Genomic DNA, 19,455 nt, shown 5'->3' with positions numbered 1-19,455 from the left:
TTTTAAAAATATATTAGTATTAAAAGGAAAATGATTAAAAATTTATTTCATACTTTCAAAGATAGTTTTACATAGCAGTGGGTTCAACAAACTTGAAAGTGGTTGTCATGGTTTAACCCGGCTGGCAGCTAAAACAACCACAGAGCTGATCACTTCCCCCACCCAGAAAAAAAAGTAAAACTTGTGGGTTGAGATAAAGACAATTTCATAGGACAGAAAATCATAATAATAATAACAACAACATAAACAAAACAAGTGATGCACAGCACAATTTCTCACCACCTGAAGCCGATGCTCAGGTAGTTCCCAAGCCACACCTCTTCCTGGCCAACCCCTAGTCATCTATGGAGCATGACATCATATGGTATGGAATATCCCTTTGGGCAGTCTGGGTCAGTATCCTGGCCGTGTCCCCTCCCAGCTTCTTGGGCACCCCCCACCTTCTCATTGGCAGGGCAGTGTGAGAAGCTGAAAAGTCCTTGACTGCTTGGTAACAACTAAACCATCAGTGTGTTATCAACATTATTCTTATCCTAAAACCAAAACACAGCACTAACCAGCTGCTAGGAAGAAAATTCACTCTATTCCTGCCAAAACCAGTACAGTGGGCTAAGCAAGTTTCAAAGGAAAGTGTTAGGAATCTTTTCTAGTGCCTAACAGAAATAACACATTAAATCGTACTTGAAAATGCCTTGTTCAGCTAGTGCTCGTAATGCCATGCTGAGGGCATTTTTCAGAATGAGTCTGAGGTTAAGAAAAACACCTACTGAATAACTAGTGCCACTTACTTCAGCACTTGAGTTTTCCTCAGAGGTCTTCCATCCAATTACTGACCAGATCCAGTGATATTTAACTTATCAGATCTGACAAGAGCTGAACCCAAGGTAGAATGACTGCTTAAACATTTATTTGTGTCAATGACACGTTTAAAACTCTCTGCTCTGTCTAAATATTTAAAGGAAAATATAAAGAGGAAAATGTAATGTGACATAAGAGGAAATGAAAAACAACCTTACTTGTTGAGGACATTCACTACACATAATTGCTGTCTTCTGAATAGCTGTTATTTTGGCAGAAATTGAGGGGAATGCAGTCCTAAATATCATGTTTGTCTGTCTCTTTTTAACAAAAATGATTTTTACAATGGCAAGTGGATCTTTTGCTGTCAAAATCACAGAATACGACAACAGCTAAGATCTTTAGGAACCTCTGAGTCTGAAGTTTTTGATTGTAAAGCTAACATCTGAAAATGAAGAAATAATGAAGATAAATATATACTTAGTAAAAAGAAGTTGCATTGTTGTCCAAATCAGCGAGCTTAAATGGGTTGATGGCTTGTTAAAGTAGATTACATCTTAAGAACAAACTGCAATAAGCTTTCTTCTTGAGAAGCAGAGAATTGTAACATTTTCAACCCCCTTTTTACTCTCTAATTCAGAATAAAGCCAAATTTCAGAATTCTCTATAAAGCAGATCTTCTGTATTTTCCACGGTAGATACACATTTTCCACAGTAGATACCCTTTGCTGTCCATTTACATGTGTTTAAACCATGTGAGCACTTTCCAGAGTAATAGAGAACGTGTGGGCTTTCAGTATTTAAGGGATGCTGAAAATTTTCTTCTTCCATGAACTCTTCCTGGAAAGGAGCTTATTAAATTCAGAGATTTCTCTATGTGGATCATCAGTGATGTCTAGGGGGGGTGAGAGAACAACGGAACTCAGAATGAGTGCATATATCATGCTCTTAGCAACACGTTCTCTGTTGGAACCTGACACTTATGTTTGCAAAAGCAAACCCATTCTAAATTAGTTTGCAGTTAATTGGCTGTGAAGAGAAATGCACCTTGCCAAACAGGATTTGAAATATGAAGCAGTTTGGATTTGTGAAGAAGTTGATCGCTGTACTTGAAGAATCACAGACTCTTTCACGGGCGTGAAGTTGGAGCCGTTTATTTGCAGTTGAGGAAAGTGTTTGCATGAGAGTTAGTTCAGTAATATTTTGAATGTGTGATGGAGAAGAACAGGAGCTAGCAGACACAACAATAAGATCTTTTTTCTATTTTTCCTTCTGAGACTGAAAATGGAATGAATGGTCACATGTATAACAATGGTTAGTGTCTATGTAGTGTTACACATCCTTGCATGTCTCTGTGGTCTTCCCAAATATTAGAGGAGAAAGTCTTACAGTAGGCCTGTGAAATAGGTGTGGTAGAGATGGATGTAAAAAAAGTGAAGGTTCACTTATCCAACTAGTCAGTGACAGAGGTGGGATTTGAACCAAGCTTCTGAATCCTTTTTGCATGTCTAACTACAAGATCATGCAATCTTTGTTGAGGGGCATGAAAGGAAGAGTTCCTTCTGTGACCAAACTGATACAGCAGGAACTCCATCTTCAGAAACCAGTGATGAGTGTCTGGAACTTTCAAGACTTAATTTCATTTTTATAGATGTCAGTGACTTTTCAAGATAATACATGCTTCACCAGATTGCACTGTGTGGTCAAGAATCATCATAATCTCTTCCTGTTGTGCCACTGCCAGAAGATAGAGGTGCATCTCATTTTCCATGAAGGATCACCACAATTTTTCTACATAGATCTTTTTGATGGGCAAAAGTAGTGTTCAGCAACATATTCTGTTCAGTCACCTATCAGCTGAGTAGGTATAAGTAGGTAAGAAAATATCCATAATAGATCATTAGTGAAATGAGACCGCTGAGTTTCTTCCCATTTGAGAAAACAGAGGATGAATACCAAATCATGATTAATTCTGCTGAATGACTAAGGAGCTAACTGTGTGGCTACAAGGGTAAGAGATGGGCTACCATAGCTACTGATAATGCAGCAGGTATTATTTTCAGTCAGTGCCTAATTGCCTTAGAGGAACTTATTAAACTAAACCACTATTGTGTGAGGAACTATTCATGTACAGTATCTCCAGAGTGATCAAGATGATCCTGCTGTGGGCTACAGTATAGATCAGTAAATGTGAAGAGTGGTTTTGTGAAGAAACTGATATTTTGAGAGCTCAGTTAGCAAGGGATGGGCCTGCACATTGTTCTATATTTTAGTACGATGTTAATAGCAGAAAAATGGCTGATTCCTTTTTCAAATATTTGAATACCCACTCCAAAATCACACTTGAATCAATTAAAGCGTAACAAATACCTTTCACTTCTATTTTCTTTGAAAGCACCACCTAAAGCTGCTTCTCAAACATCTCTCAAAATTTTTCTGTAACATTGTTTGGTAGCCATTTATAATCAACACAGCTTGAGGTACATTAATTAGTTTAATGAAAATAAGACCTATATATTCCATCTCAGAGAATGTCCAGTTCTCATTAATACTAATGGATGTTACACATGTGCACTGACAACAGCCTTACAGGTTTTATGGCCTAGTGATTTACCATTTATGCAGGATGATACTAGTTTTCCAGCGTGGATAATATCTTAGCATTTCACATGAGAAACACATAGGCTTGCAGCTGGACAAAACGCAGTGGCTTGAACAAAAGAAAACTTCCTTCTCCTTGGCCAGCAGAATGCTAAAAATTTGCATCACCAAAGCAGATTTTAGGAAGGGAAGATCTGGAGATCCATCTTTCAGCAAATGGTCCCCATTTGGGTCTGCTCTGAAAGGAAACCAGCTCCATTCTTAGCTTGTAAGCCTAACCAGGGTTAGCTGATGCTGATTAACTTGCATATGAGGTGAAACTGGAAAGTTTTTTGACTGCTCTTTTCCTAGGGAGTCAGAAAACTTGACTGTGACTTATGAGTGAATTCACTGTCAATAATTATCCTGTGAATTATCTCTTATTTCCAGGTAAACACTTTTACTCTGTGGGGTACTTCTTACAGCAGTTTACTAGCAATGGCAGTTCTTACTGTAAACTGGGTACTATATCAAATTACTTAAAATCCAGGTGTGCAGATTATTTTTATTCTGTTATTTTGAGGCAATTCTTTAAACAATTTATGCGGTGCTCTTGGTTGTCACGTTGAATTCATCCCTATCTCAACTAATGTGGACCAGAACACTTAAGTAGCTTATGATCATTGTCCTGTTAGTTCAAATCTACTCAAGATCTAAGAAGACTATGCTACTTTCCCTTCAGTTATTTTAGCAAGTAGTAAGGGACTGAGTGCTGCAGAGGTAACTATTCAACACATTGGAAAAGTAGTTTAGAGAACTACTTTTTGGGCTTCCATCTTCAGCTGCTCCAGTTGGTCAATGGTTAGTGAAAATGGCATCTTTGGCCTACGGTTCCTAATATATAACTCATAATGGTTTATCACTTAATCTGTGATGGTATCGTATATCATCGGAAAGGATAATATAGCAATGTTGAGTTGAAATAAGCTTTACAGATAAAGACAAAATAAGGCTATGCTGATCATCACACAAAACTTCTTCCTCCTTTGCATCTTGGTCATGTTTTTCACTAGAGGGGGGGAACTGTGACCATATAAATGTTCTCATGTGAGAATTTGTGTTGCAAAGTTATGGCCTAAAAAATATTTTACATTAAAACAGAGCAGATTGCTTATGGCAACTCCTGCATAATGACGGAACACAATGAAGAACTGCAGTTCATATTGCTGTTCAGGTCTGTACTATTTTCATAGTTTTTTTAAAAAGTAGAAAATTGCATAGTATAATTACAAGTTCATTTGCATTCATATTACAAGCTGTGAGCTAGTACAGTCTTTTATGTTTGACAAATATTGTTAGCAAGTGTGACTTGCATCCATAAATTTTGGAAATGGGAATGAAGTTTACACTTATTCCAAGTTCCTTCTCTTCTTAGTCAACAGCTAGCACCCTTCCTGTAAACTGCAGGACCTCAGGGAGGCCAGCAACACAGTAAATGCAACTTCATTTTATTGTGTAACAGACATGGGCGTACAGCAGTTCATTTACTGCTTCCCCAACAAAAAAATCTGCCTTTTGGGAACTGAAGATCACTAGCATTTTACTGGGCTTAGTACTTATAGACAAGCATAGCCACATGTCAGCTAGAGGATGCTGTCTATCATTTCCTGATGGAAAGGGGACTTCTGTTACTTTTTTTTTTTGAAGTTTTTGTCTTCCTGAGACGGTGAAATTCTCGCCAATAGGAAATACTGCTGCAATTAAGTTTACTACTAGGACTTAATTTTTTTAATCCACATTAGAATAAGTAGGTTCAGCTGATAATTATGGCTTTCATTTCTGTAACTAATGGCATTGAAGAAAACAGGTCTATAGTAAAAGTCTACATTCCATCAACTACTATAAATGTGGTATGACTTTTGAAGTGCATTTTTGTTACATCGTAAAGGTTATTAGATGACTTTATCTTTTATGCTTAATACCTAATGTGCTATGGAAAGAATAATTGAGGAAGATGAAACTGAAAATATTTGAGTGCACACACTTTCAATCAATCTGTTCGCTCAGCCTTTCCCTCCGCTCTTGGATGGGTGCTCCCTGCCCTGTTAAGCATGTTGCCACATCGGTTCAGATCTCCTGCCTGTCATTTGGAGGTAAAATAACCTGTAGACATCTTTCTACCTTGTAAGCATCTTGGTGATCACTCCTTGACTGTCATCTCGAAGAGCGCACATCAGCAGTTAGATATTTGTGTGCCCGGCATAACATCTCGCTCGTAATTTCTGATCAGATTGGATTTTCTGTAATGGTTTGAGCCCTCTTCCCTGTCAGCCAAAGGAGACGCTGCCACTCAGACCCGGGAGGGGAATCAGATCTATCTGGAGGCTGCAAAAAGCTTTTCTTTTAGTCATTTACTTCAGTTAGCTAAAGCAGAGCTGCTTTTATGCCTTGATTGGAGATAATACTAGTGAAATAGCAATAACCTCGTGAATGTACTTCTCTTCTGTATGTAAATCCTTTCAGGAAGTGCATGACAACCTCTGTTTTCTATGGGTCTCCGTTTGTAAAGAAGCTGTTATCACAGAATAAGTTTAATGGGTCGTGAATTTTGTGTTGAAAGGAGAGTCTCTCCATGACTTCTGATCTGCCTGCAATAGACCTATTGGCTCGGCAGCAAGTGCATTAGGCTAAATATGCTTCCTCCATTGACTCTGAAGGTAACAGCCCTAAATGCCTCATTAAATTTTCATGGGTGACTGAGAGAAGCCATGAGAAAAACACCACACTAGTAGCGGTGTGACGGCTGGGCCCCCCGACACCCCCCCACCTCCCCCGGCGTGCGCCACACGGGCCGTGGGCCACCAGCTCCCGAGGGGTCCGGGGGGGCAGCCCGGCCACGGCAGCTCCTGTGCGGGCACGGAGCACGGAGCCCCGCGGCTGTGAGGAAGGGCCGGGGTGGGGGGGAGACCATGTTCGCGGCGCCGTGGCCGGGTTTCACGCGTGGGCAGGGGCCGGCGGGCCGCCCTCCTGCCCTGACTGACTGACCGCCCTCCCTGCGCTCCTCCACCCCCCGCGCCACGGGGAAGCCCCTTTTACCGACAGCGCTAGGTTATCGCTGCCCTGGTCGTGGCTTGAGCACGGTGATGCGGGAGCCGGGCGGCTGTGAGGGGCCGGGTGGCGCTGAGGGGAGTTCGGCGGCGGGGCCGCCAGCCGCTCTCTCACACGAGGGCTGCCCCGGAGGCGAGTGACAGGTTGGGGGCGAGCGGCGCGCCGTCCTCCCCCCGCCCAGCCAGCCCCCCTCCCCTCCCGGCCGTCCCCCTTCTCCCTGCCCAGCTGCACCGAGACCCCCAGCCCTGGGAGAGGAGGAGGAGGAGACCGACCCCTCATCGCCAGCTTTCCTCCGCCACACACCTCCCCTTTTCCCCTCCCTCTGGCCTCAGCGCCGCACTGGCGGAGGCCGGAGAGGGCAGGCAACGCGGGAAGGCGGCTCTCCCAGCATGGACGAGCCATGTGTATCCTAAGGAATAACAGCAGCTGCTGCGCCCACGATGGGGAGCAGAGGAATGCGAGGAGGAGAGGGCTTGCTGGGGCAGGTGAGGGCGCCGGCTCCCTTCTCCCTTCAGCGGCCGGGGGGGGAGGTTGCCCGTCCTCGGGGCGGGCGCGGCGGCAGGTGCGGCGGGACGAGAGCGAGCGGCGGGACGGGCGGCTGCGGCGCGGGGTGCCCCGGTGGCGGGGTGCGTTGCTCCCTCGTATGAGGGGGGGGGCCTCTCTCCCCGCCGCAGGCACGGGAGGGCAGCTGCTCTCCGGAGGAAGTTGTGGGTTTTCTAGGTTTGGGTTTGGTTTTTTTTTTTTTTTTTGCCTGTCCTCCCCCCAGCTCTCTCCCGTCACCCGGAGGAGGGAACGGGCTGAAATCTGCGTAGTCGCGGGAACTTGCCGGTTTGGAGGGGAGCGGGGTGCGCGGCTTTCCCTCTCCCAGGCGAGTCGCGGGGCAGAGGCAGCCTCTCATCCCCACCAGCCCGGACGCACCGTCCCCTGGAAAGGGGGGCAAGGAAAAAAAAAAATGCAAAGAGGGATCCACAGACGCGGTGCGGCTGCGGGATTTCCACCGCCGCGACCCCCCGGCCATCTTCCCGTGAGAGCCGCGCCGCCCCCGCCGTGCCGGTTGGAGAGTTCCCGGGGCTGCTCCCCGGGCTGGGAGTGCAGCCGCTCCGCGCCGCTTTCAGTAGCTTTAGCCGCTGCCGCCCGCCGGATGGAAGCGCCGATTGCATCTTCGGTCGCGGCTGTGTCCCTCTTCCCTCAGCGCGGTTGGGGGGGGACACGACACCTGCCTGTCAGGGCCGCGGTGCTGCCGGGCAGCGGGCCCGGCCCCCGGGCAGGGAGCCCGGCGGCGGCTCGGCTGCGTCGTCGCTGCCTTCCCCGGGAAGGTGCAGCAGGGGCAGGAGGCGCCGCGCTGAGGAGCGGCGGGGAAATGGCGCCTGGAGCTGAGAGGGCGCCGGCCGGGGCGGGGTGGGGGCCGGGCTCGCCCTCCTTCGCGGCGCGATACTTGGGGCAGAGGCCTTCCGCGGGAGCTGCCGTCGGGCCCTCGGCGTGGAGCCCCCAGACCCTCGCCTTGCAGCAGCGTGCGGCTAAGGAAGTGAGCGTAACGTGAACAGTTGTTTTATCGGGTGCTATGGGTTCACGTAGCTCACCTTTACGGCTCTTATTTTGGAAAAAACAGCAACCAAACAAAAACCCCCCATCCAAACCTGATCTGAATGTTTTGAGTGCTTTTTTTTTTTGTGTTTGTGTGCGGCCACCGAGTCACCAGGAACATCTTAAGAGATACCCTTGAATTAGTTAAAGTTCAAAATGCGTTGCTCCTCGGCTGCCGTCTGTGGGAAGGTGCGACAGACTTGCTGCCAGTCTGGAACAGGACAGCCGTGACAGCCGGCAGAGCCTGGCAGGACAAGCACGGGGCTGTGAACACCCCGGGAGCCAGAGCCCCCTCTTTCTTTTGTGTTTTGCAGGGTGTTTCACGCCACGGGAGCTCATATTCGTGACCGGCACATTCGAAATGCCTGTATAAAGAGTGGTGAGGTAGGGAACTGGGACAAGTATTCATATGAAGAGTAAAGAACAAAGCTTGGTTCTGTTCGGGACAGTAGTGGAGCTTGCAGATGAATAGGAAGTTTTAAACTTTCCCTGTGAACTTCTGTTTTATGGTACATTTCAAACCGGCTAAGCTAATTTTTAGGTCTTACCCCAAAGTAGTTTTAAAAGCAAAGTCCTTGGAACTCTTAGCCATTTGTCTAAATTCTGAATGCATGTCTGAAGCATTTAATCATGTTTATTGTTTTCAACCACTCAAACGGAATAAAAATTACTTATCGTTGATGAAGCTTATCTTGCAAGCTGTTTCACAGTATGTTTCCGTTGCAAGACACAGTGCTGTGTTAAACTGCTGATGATTGTATTGTTTATTGTTCTTTCATTCTCCACCCTCACCCCCCTGTAATGCCAGTATCAATCTGTTCCTTACTACTATACTCAAAAATCATGGAAGAGCAAGTTTTCACCAGTTAGTTTGATATTTCCACTCATATATGAGATTTATATCTTTTATATTTGCTCTTAAGCTATTTTTCATTGAGTGTGCTAAAGGCAGCCAGTATATTAAAAAAAGAATTAAGGCACAAAGCTAAAAGGCACTTTCAAAGTCTTGAAATGAAACTGTAGGTGGAATTAGTGCTGGATTCACAGTTTATTTTTTTTTAGCCACGTAACACCTTCCTGAAGCATAAGATTCCTTGCCTCTTTGTCATTACCATTTTATTTCATTATACATGTAAAATGCACTATTCGCATTGGGCTAGAAGTTCAGATTTATTGTTTGGAGTGTTTTGATATAGATGCTGATACTGGACTATACCTCATAGCTGATTTTGCTGCACTTTAACAGTATCTCAGCACAGTGATGGAGGACACCATCATGTTTTCTTGTAGGATTACCTTCGGGACTTTAGTGACTGCACACATCACTGGTTTCATCTTAGGAGGATTGAAATTGATTTTTTTCTTTTTTTTTTTTTTTAGCTCAGCTAGTGAAAGACCCTGTGTATGTCCTTTGACCCATGGCCTCACATGATGAAGTGATACCAATAGTGGAGGACATAGACTTTAAGTAGCTGCTACTAGGGCTTCAAAAGTAGAGGTACCAGAGTGAACACCTTGTCCTGGTGGTCAGCCTGCTTCGTTCTTTGAGCAGCGCCCAGTTTTTAAAATACATGTTGGAAGACCCCTGCGTATAGGTATCAGAATAATTTTAAACTATGAACCTTATGATACTTTTTTAATACTTTTAAGAGGTTATTGCTCAAGCAAAACACTGGAAGATTGACCTTTCCCTCTCATCCTTAACAAGCCTGTTTTCTTTTGGACATTTTGGATTTCAAATATTGCAAGATAGTTGTGTTGAATTTAGCAACAGCCAAGCTACTCAGTTAAATATTGGTCAGGTGGGAGAACCTCTATTTTTACAATTGTTTTTACATTTAAAAATTATAGTAAATAGTAGTAAAGAGGACCAAGATTTTCTAGACTTTATAGTTCAAATTAACTTTCCTAGTCAATATTTAGTCAAGGTCTTGATGGTTAAAGTTAACTGTCCAAGTCAATGTTTAGTCAAGGTAATGACTTGATTTTTATAAACACTACCCGAGCATTCTTGGAAAATTAATCAGAGTTACTGGATGGCAGTACGTTTGCTCAGCCAATTACTCAGGAATAAAAGTATGTTATTACTTGGTCTCTCATATGTCCTGTACTGTTTGATATTATTTCAGCAGTGCTTGCCTTCAGCCCTTCTGTGGCTTCATTCTTTCACTACTAGTTCTGTCTTTAAAGCATTTATCTGCCCAGTGGATTTGTGAGATAAGTAATGAACTATCCTGTTTTTATGGGTAGGAAGATGAGGTGCAGGGGTGCCAGGTGTTGGCTCCCAAAAGGAGGTGTAAAGCCTTGCTACAGGTAGTGCAGCAGCAGCAACAGAATTTATGTATGTAGTTCCAAGAGAGTAATTTAGGAGCCTGTGCTGGGCACTCAGCTACTTGTACAGTGTACAAGAGGTGGGCACTTCTGATACAGCAATCATGGGATAAAATATGAAAACAGTTTTGGGTGTCTGGGACAAAAATGATGAAATTGAGTATGTTGACATTGGTACTTGCAGTGCTAGGTTGAAGCATATCGTGATGTGGGAAAGAATTGGAAATCTTTATTGTAATTCTTCCTTTCTTGGGGTAGAACTGGGATCTTCATTCTTCCAGGTTGTCACTTAAATCTCTTAAACCGACACTAAAATCACAGTCTGGACTTCAATTGTGCCAGTGTTTTTTTCTTTCTTTCTTTTCTTTTTTTTTTTCCTCCCAATTGTACCACTTGCAAATGCATTCCATGCAATTACATGGGTATTAGAGTAGATATTCATTAGGATTTTACTAATCTGAACCTCAAGTGCTGTTCTGCAAATTTGCCAGCCTTTGTAAGGGAGTGCTTGACTTCATCAGCTGCACTGTCTTTATTATGAGCATTTTGATACAGTAGAATGAAAAGCATATATTCTAAACCAAGTAATTAATCAAATTTAAACATTTTCATTTTCATACTTTGACTTGTCACGTAGAGAACGTGCAGCTCTGTATTTTGCCCTTAACACTAGTTTTTGCCCAGTCTAGCTACAGCAAAATTACATTACATGGTGGTAGTTTAAGAATTTCATCCATGAATCAAACTTCCATTTCTGTTTAAAGGCAGCAGAATTGTCACAAGTTAGAAAAAGTGAGTAAACCCAGTACTGTGAGTTACAGGAAGGCTACCATGTCACTGTGTTCAACGTCATCTGTGTATCTAATCTTACACAGCCATAGGAAACTTCCCATTCTTCTGTTTAGAAAGAGCTTTCAATCATTTAGGCAACAAACACTCTAAGAACTTGTGTAAAAATGGTTGTAGTGAAAGGTCCTTAACTGTTTATTTTCAGTCGCACACACAAATCCTCTGTCAGAATCTGCTAGTGTGAGCCTTGCTGGTTACAGTGGGGTCTGTGCAACCTGTTTCTGGATTTGTTTGAAGATGTGTGCTGTTTTGAAGAACTGGATCAGAGAGAGACCTGTGAGCTTTTGTCTCTTAATCAGTATATTGCTTTTTGAGGAGTTAGTGAAGCTTGTACCCTGGGATGACCGGTTGTGTGTCCATGCAGGTGCAGAGGCTGTAGGCTGTTGTGTCCCCAGCTGTGGGGGAAGCGGCTATCCAAGACCTGGCTCTTTGGACTCAGCTGCATGTCCTAACCAGACCCATCCACAGTGGAGCAACAGGACTGCTGAAGGGCTACTTGTCACATCTTGCTCTGACTCAGTCCTTTTCTTAGAAATGTGAACTAGTTGACATGGCCCTTGGAGGCATGAAGATTTACTTGAGTTGCTTATAGAATCAGAAAGGATGATAACTGTGGGTAAGCTTTTAAAAATGCAGTGTTCCTGAGGAGGAGAAGCCTGCTGGGGAGCAGGCTCAGGGCAGAATTTCCAGCCCGTAATCCTTTGCACTTTCTGCAGATAGTGCTTCTTCTGTCATTCCATTACTGTTGGTTTAATAAGGATGCATAAATTGTTACTTTTCTTAAGGATTTATACAACCTAAAAAAATAGGGCAGTGTAATACCTAAGTAGACAAAAGCCTGTGCTGTTTTTTTCTGTATTGAATTTTGTATATCTCTGTGTGCGGATACATGTATGTGTTATATATATGCAAAGATTTATTAGCTGCTCTTTTTATTATATAAAGATTTCTCAGATCTCCAGATATTGTCAAGCAGTTACACTGAGAGGTTTGGGGTTTTTTTTTCCTGCTGAAATAGTGATTACTCTTGTGGGTAGAACAACATCAGTTTCTTGAGAGTCTTTGCAATTCCCCAAGCCTGAAGGCAAATGAATAGAAATTTAGTGGACCACCTAGTTCTTGACACAGAATTCTCCAAAGAGAAGTCTGACCTAATTTATATTGTATTGAATCAAATAATCCTATCATGTATGTGTGCTTGCCATTTTGTTTTCTTTTAGCAGGCATATTGCTGTCTTGCAAAAACTTCAGATTTAGATGTTAGGCAATGTCCCTGTGGTTTTAGGAGGTGCTTTTCCTCAGTGAGTAGTTACCAGAAAATTACATTTAGAGGACATTTGTGAAAAGGCAGACAATCAAGACATAATACTAAGGCTGCTAGAATTATTCGTACTTGAATGCGAGTGTATTATTGTTTAGTACTGAGGGTAATCAAGAGACCTCTAATACAAAGTCCTCCCATTACTACTAAAGGTGGAGCTGGAATCTCCCCAAAATGCTTTTTGTAGCAAAAAGCAGTATAAATATCTTTGCCATCAGCGTGATAGGGATACTGGTAGGTGTGCTTTGCAATGGGTGATGGGTGATTGCTGCATTTCATCTTTGTGGGGTTGCTGATGATAAGTGATACTGAATGTATTTGTTGGGGCCAGCATGCTTTGAAGCTAATTGGGAGCTGATTGGCATCCAGGCACTGCAGTTGTGGCCTCTTAAAGCAATTCCTGGTGTGCAAATCCCTTTTCTGGTGTTATTCTCTAGGTAGTCAAACCCATCAGTCTATCTGTGTTAGGCCTCAAGATACACTCTGAAGCTTATAAATCAGTCTACATGTGTTCATGTTTTGGAAGAGAACTTTTAAAACCTGCACAGTTTTATTCTTGGAAAGCTTAGGAAAGTTTTGAGTCTGCAGAAATTCAACATCATTGCAACAGTTACCTGAAAACAGTTCTTTGCTTTTAGAGTGAGTAGGTATCCCAGCTGCAGGACTCTGATGCTTATTCAGTGTCATTCAGAGAGGCTTTGCTTAATCTCTTTTGTCAGGAGTTGTTTTTTGTGTAAAAGTGTATCTCTTCTCTTTTAAAATATAGTGTTTAAAGCCTTTTGGCTTTCCAGTTAGAGATTATTTTAACCTCCACTTTCATTTTAGGACAGCTGAGCATAAACACCCCTTCAGCATGGATGAGTGATTAGCGAGTTAATAGGTTTGACAGTTACTCAGTGACTCTTGTTGTTTTAGGTCTCTGCAAAATAACAAAGGTCTTGCTTCTTTTCCAGCTGTGGAACAAATTGTATGAGGTTACACTTTTCTTGGACTGTGTGTGGTCAACATGAGAGAGAGAATGGAATAATGTGCTGTATAGTGTTCTTAGCCCATGTAAATTTTGTTGGAAACCAAAAGAAGTTCTTTGGATACTTTCCTAATTCCTAGTGTCATGTTGATACAGTTTTTCTTTTCTGCCTATCTGTAAGATTCACAACATACTTAACTAGGAAAAAAATTGAAAATGATTGATTACAAAACTTTAATTTTTTTTTTAAATGGAAAAAATATGCATACTGAACAATAATGGGTGTTAAGAATATAAGTTGATATAACTTTAAAATAGTACTAAATTATTTGAAATGGACGCTTTCCGGTAAGCACAAGAAGTTTCAAAGTTGCAGTGGGTTTTGCAGTGTTACTATATTGAAGTCATAGGAAAATTACTTTTTTATTGTATCTGATCTTCTGTTTCCATACCTGCACTCATACCAACTGCTGTTGGTTAAAAGTTGACTCACTAATGCACAGCATAAAGTAACTTCTTAAACATATGGCTGTCTTAAGTGGTACCTACCAAAAATAATCTTATCAATCAATTTAAATGTTTAAATGAGATTATCGACATTAGTAGCTTCACATTTAGAATTTGGAAATGCAAAGACTTTAAGTATGGCCATTTGGAAATGAAAAACTTTAATTAGTGGGAATGCAATTGATGTGATACACATTTCTTATTTTTCTTTTACATAACTGTCTTCTAACCTATTGACAGATTGATTACTTAAAGAATAGCAGGCATCATATTGGTCGTTTCTCAACCTAAAGGAATATACATTTTTTTCCAATACTTGAAGAAACTGAGGGAAAAAATGTGAGTGATCTTTGTACACCATACCCAAAAAAAAAAGTTTCATTTTTGTTTCTAGTTACTTGAGATGCACCTCTTGATAAACTATGTTAAAACAGCAAAGAAGAACGTTTCAACTTGCTTAACGTTCATTGGATTTATTCAGGTGCATCAAGTAGTTCCTGAGATCAAGCCAGGACGAAGAGATCCAAGCCGGCAGGATTCAGCGCTTACACAGAAGCAGACTGTGTTAGTAATTTGACAGCGTTTCCAGGACCTGTCAATCTCTGCCTGGAGACTGGCTATAACAGTTCAATTGGCTTGCGCTTTTTGCCAAATTAACATGTAGTAGGTCACCTGCATCCTCCCATTATTGAGTTCATACCTTTCCTTTAGTTCTCTTTCACAGGAATCTGTCAGTATTGATGGGAGGAAAGAAAAACTTCCTCTGTGTTTAGGATGGTGGGTATTTTTAGCAGGTAGTTAGCGTGAAGAATTTCAGTCTTACCTTCTTTTTGATTTCCTTGTGTAACCTTTACCAATCAAATAATTTGTAACATACCATATTTTGCTTGTGGCGATGGTGATGTAGGAGACTCTGCTTTCTTGAACTTCACTAGCTCTTTAAGTTAACAGTGATGGGCTACTAGTGTGCTGGATAGCTTGGACTTCACTGCATTGCTGCAATAGAGGATTCAGGGCTGGAGTTTCCAACTAGCTACATGATTAAGCCAAGCATAAAGGCAATTAGGAAAAAAACCAAAATACTTTTAAACTTTAATGCAGTCCAGCTGATATTCATGAAATTGTACTGCTATTTAGTTCATCAACAGTCAATGCAGTGAATATTTTATTAGTATTTCAATTTTCCCTTTCATTCCTTTATGTAACAAAATACACAGTTAAGTTAGCTTTATTGTTACTGCCTTTTATGTCAGTTTTCCTCAAGCTCTGAGGTGTATTAGAAAATTCAACCCTTTTATTGGCAAGATGAGATGACCTGTTAAGTGTTCATGTCCTAACTGTAGTAGCTATGCCACTAATATCAAGGGTCTTCCCAGTAGGTGGGGGTTTTTTCCCCCTCTTTTTTAAATAATGAAGGTTTTCTCATGCTAGGATTTTCCTCCCAATATGTGCATACATTTTTAAATTTGGTCATTGTGTAACAGTAAGACTGGTAGTATCATTTGAAAATGTTAAGGCCCCTGTTTATTGTTTTTAAACACCTGGTAGTTGATTGCAGTTAAGACTCCCCTTTTTAATTATGCTATAATTAATACAAAACAAATCAACAGGAAGTGCTACTTCACACAGCATGTTGGCAGTTTGCTCAAGTTTAAAAACAGTAAAAAATGTCAGTGAGTTCAATAAATATTATTTTATGAATGGTTTTTTTTGTGGCTGCTGAAGTAATCAAATCTCAGATTATGGCTTCAGGACAGTTTTCCACCCACCATCCCTGTGTGACAGTTTTCATGTATTCAGACCCATTTTTCTTCCTTCTGGAAACAAGAGAAATAAAATGTTTGAGAAGTCCTAAAGAGGATAACAGATTGAATTGACCACTTACTGTTCCTGGCACTCAAATTTTATGATCCTTACCTCCCTAGTGATAGAGCAAGCTATTCAAAAGCACTGTGTGAGAGTTACAGCTGATGAAATTTGGTAAAGTTCTTTCAAATCAGAAGAACTACACTGATTTATGTCAAATGAGGGCTTGTCTGCTGTTGCTATGTTACATTTGTAGCAAATGCTAATTGATTTCGGTGCATACAGATCCTCAGAGAAAAGTAAGAATTGCTATTGAGTAAATCCCACTGTGCCAAGCTTCAGTTTCTGGATTTCAGTGCAGGATGATCCTGGAGAGGACATGAAATCCTCTTTATGCTGTGAAACAACACTAGAAAAATAACTCTGCCACAGCCACAAAACAGATCTGAGACTTCAGCACTCTCAATTTTGGGCTTGACAAAGAACAGCAAGTGATTTTCATGAAGGTGCTCTCTGTTTGCAGCCCTGTTTTTTGTGGCAGGACTGTTGATCCAACAAGCTACCTACACATGTGGCTGTCCCTTTTGAATGTAGCATTTCTCCTGTTCTGTTCTTGCATAATTTGTTCTGTTGGGCGCTTGGGTGAGGTGAAGAGATGGCAGAGAGAGGACTGTCCATGGGATGGTTCTATCACTCACCATTCTTTGTAGAAGAAGCCCAGTTCATTAGCTTACACAAGATGCCCTGTTCTGACAGCTAAAATTTAGGTGAGAAGAACCCTATTCTCAGTCACTGAACTCTAGTTGCCTTGCTTTTTCCACACAGCAGAAATCCAGGGGAGCAGATCATGTGCATCAAACTTTGAAATATTGCTCAGGCCTGTGCAGAGAACCAGCTCTGTTCTTTATTGCAAAGATCATCTTCAGTTCAAAGAACAGATTGCAAATGACCCGTAAACATCATGGATGGCTGATTCTGCTAATCAGTATTTTTAGATGGAACTTTTTGGTGGAGATTGGAAGAAGTACAGTGCAGAGAAGCAAAACAGTACAGGTAGATGACATTTGTTTTGTGGCTCCAATAACATGAGAATAAACTGTCTTGATGAATACAGTGTTGATTTTCTTCTTTGTGGCTGGGAGTGTGTACATAATTTGCATGTAGACAATGAGTAAAGCAGCTATAATATAAATTTTAATGTGTAACGGACTACCTCTGAGATTTTTTTCTCATTTTGGTGGACTATGCTGTATTATCTTCGGTTGCTTCGCAGCGATTTATTTATTTATTTATTTATTTATTTATTTGAGATAAGTACTCTTATGTTGAATGATAGTAAATGTATTTAATTTTCCGATGTGGACATACATATTCATGAGAGAGACTAATACTGGATTTTTCCAAGGCTGTCTAGGGTTTGATTTGTTGAGAGAAACAGGCATCAAGAAACCACCAGGAATTGTGCTGGTTTCTGAGAAATTAGGGTATGTGGGTATGTACTGTTTCTTATCCAAAAAACATTCTGGAGATCACTGTAGTGTTACTGTTGTGTATTCAAACAATATTGGAAAAAACCAAACAAACTGGAACCAGGATCTTTGAGGATTCCTTCCTTTTTCGGACATGAATGTTGCAGGTGTTAGTTAAAAAGAGCAACTTAGATTAAGTTATAATCAACAAGAACAGAAGTAGTTAGTAAGAGCTCTCTAGTTTTCACATTAATAAAATGTAAAGAAGTTCAGCCTAGAGTTACAGAAGATTGTTATACACATTTTGGTCACTGCTGATGTATTGGACTGCATCCTTAACATTTTAGTATCACTGCATGAGATAAGACACAGACGTGGCGACATAGTGTATATTAATCTTGTTAAGTCCTTATGAGAGTCCTACTTGTTCCAGCAATTACTTCCTGTAAGAAGTTGGCTACACTGGATGCATTAGGGAGAGCATAGTGCTAAATAGAATGAATTGTGTATTCAGATGTACTTTAGCTTGTACTTGAGTTGCAGAAAGTGGAGAAAATCTTGTCCGCCTGTCTTGAAAGTATGGGGGATGATGTGTAGAGGAACAGTTCTAATGCTTGACAATTAATAACAGCACTTTCAAGAGAGGCTTTTAGCAGAAGACAAGCACGTAGGTTACAGAGCGATACAGAGAACAATGGGGGGTTTGTGCTGTTTCTAATATGTTGAGATCAAATAACTAATTAATAGGAGGACAATTTACAAGGATGATGCAAGTAGAAGAGTAAAGTTATTCTGAATATTAATATATTGCTTGTATTCTTTATTGCTGTAATAAAAGCTTGAGAAGTAGACATGGGAGACTGAAGTGCCTTGCAACTTGAAGTACAGTTCACAAAATGCTTTTTTTTTAAACAAATTTATTTAAAATGAGAAACGCCAGTGTAATGTTTTGGTGAGATGCTAGTAATAACTTGTAATGATTCTTACGTATCTCCATGCAGTGATGCGAGAGGGGAAACTTGTTAATTGTGGTGCAGCAACTCAGTGTGTCTGCAGTGCTCTGAAAAGAGCTTGGAGCTAGAGGAGTTACAGTCACTCGTTCTGAGGAGGAAATACTGTGTAAATGACTACTATAGCAGGGAGAAGGTCTAACTTACCTGTGGAGTATTGAATTAGGCACAGGAGAACTGAATGTGAGTGTAGGAGTCTGGTCGTGGTATGCAGCTGTTTTGCCCAAATGAATCAAGGATGTTTGTTCTCTCCACTTCTTTAAAGATTATTTTAAAGCTAATGAAGATGATCTTAATATACATTATGTATGTAATATATGTATTTTATAGAAAAGCTTTTATAAGAAGGAATCCCTATGGGGTATCTTATGGTTTCACAACAATATACCACACTTAGGAAGAGAAACTCTTGAGTTTTGGCACCCAGAAAAGTCTCTCTGACCCTTCCACCTCCAATCTCACATGCCAAAGGTTAGTGCTTTATAGTTAAAGAAGCCTGTTACATTTGGTTGTTACAGCCTTGGAAGCTATGCTACAGTGTACCCAATATTATTTAAAAAATAGAACGTGAAAGATTAGGAAAGAGTCTCAGTACAGAAAGAAACAGGTGCTATTATAGTTTTAATGTGTTCTTACCCAGGGCCTCCCTTTCTCTTCACTGAATAATTGTATATTTAACTAGTCCCTTGTGAAGAAACAGTGTAATGGTCTGTTAGTAAACTGGAGTGGGATACCTTTTAACTGTTGGGGTTTTCAAAGGTGTTATCTGCTGGCCTAAGTCTTCAGGAGCATGTGGATGTGTAGATAAATATGTATTCTTTTTTTGAACAGCCCGGTCTTTTTGTAGTACAAATGCTTACATATTTCTAGCATTCAAAAACCTGGCATAAAGCTCTGAATCCCCTCCTGTGATAATTCTGATTGTTCATGGGTGCTTTTAAGACACTAATACAACCTGTCAAAGGATTCTTAGCATCTGACAGAAACGTATCTTGCTTACTTTGAAGAAGCGGAGTTTGTATATGTTGGCAAAGATTTGTAAAACAGTTCCTTGTAAGCCTTTGCAACAATTGTAAGTCAGACAACGTGTTGTAATGGAGACTGCAGCCTTCTTCGTATTTTATG

The 19,455-nt window shown here is 41.2% G+C and overlaps 1 protein-coding gene across 12 annotated transcripts in view; it reads left to right on the top strand.

The window, feature by feature from the left end:
* Positions 1-19,455, top strand: part of DAB1 (DAB adaptor protein 1) — a 467,833-nt gene that overhangs the window by 294,573 nt on the left and 153,805 nt on the right. For 4 of the 12 annotated variants that reach the window (XM_054833777.1, XM_054833774.1, XM_054833781.1 and 1 more), the window contains exon 1: positions 6,484-6,971. The exons of 1 other annotated variant lie outside the window; for it this stretch is intronic. The gene's annotated coding sequence lies outside the window, so the exon portion shown is untranslated. Of the gene's footprint in view, positions 1-6,481; positions 6,972-19,455 lie in introns of those variants that run through there. 7 more of the 12 variants (XM_054833768.1, XM_054833771.1, XM_054833770.1 and 4 more) reach the window with 4 other exon arrangements.

Source organism: Grus americana, chromosome 8, assembly GCF_028858705.1.
Source record: "Grus americana isolate bGruAme1 chromosome 8, bGruAme1.mat, whole genome shotgun sequence".
Lineage (NCBI taxonomy): Eukaryota > Metazoa > Chordata > Aves > Gruiformes > Gruidae > Grus > Grus americana.
The sequence above is the reverse complement of the archived record's forward strand: the minus strand, read 5'-3'. Positions and strand labels throughout refer to the sequence as shown.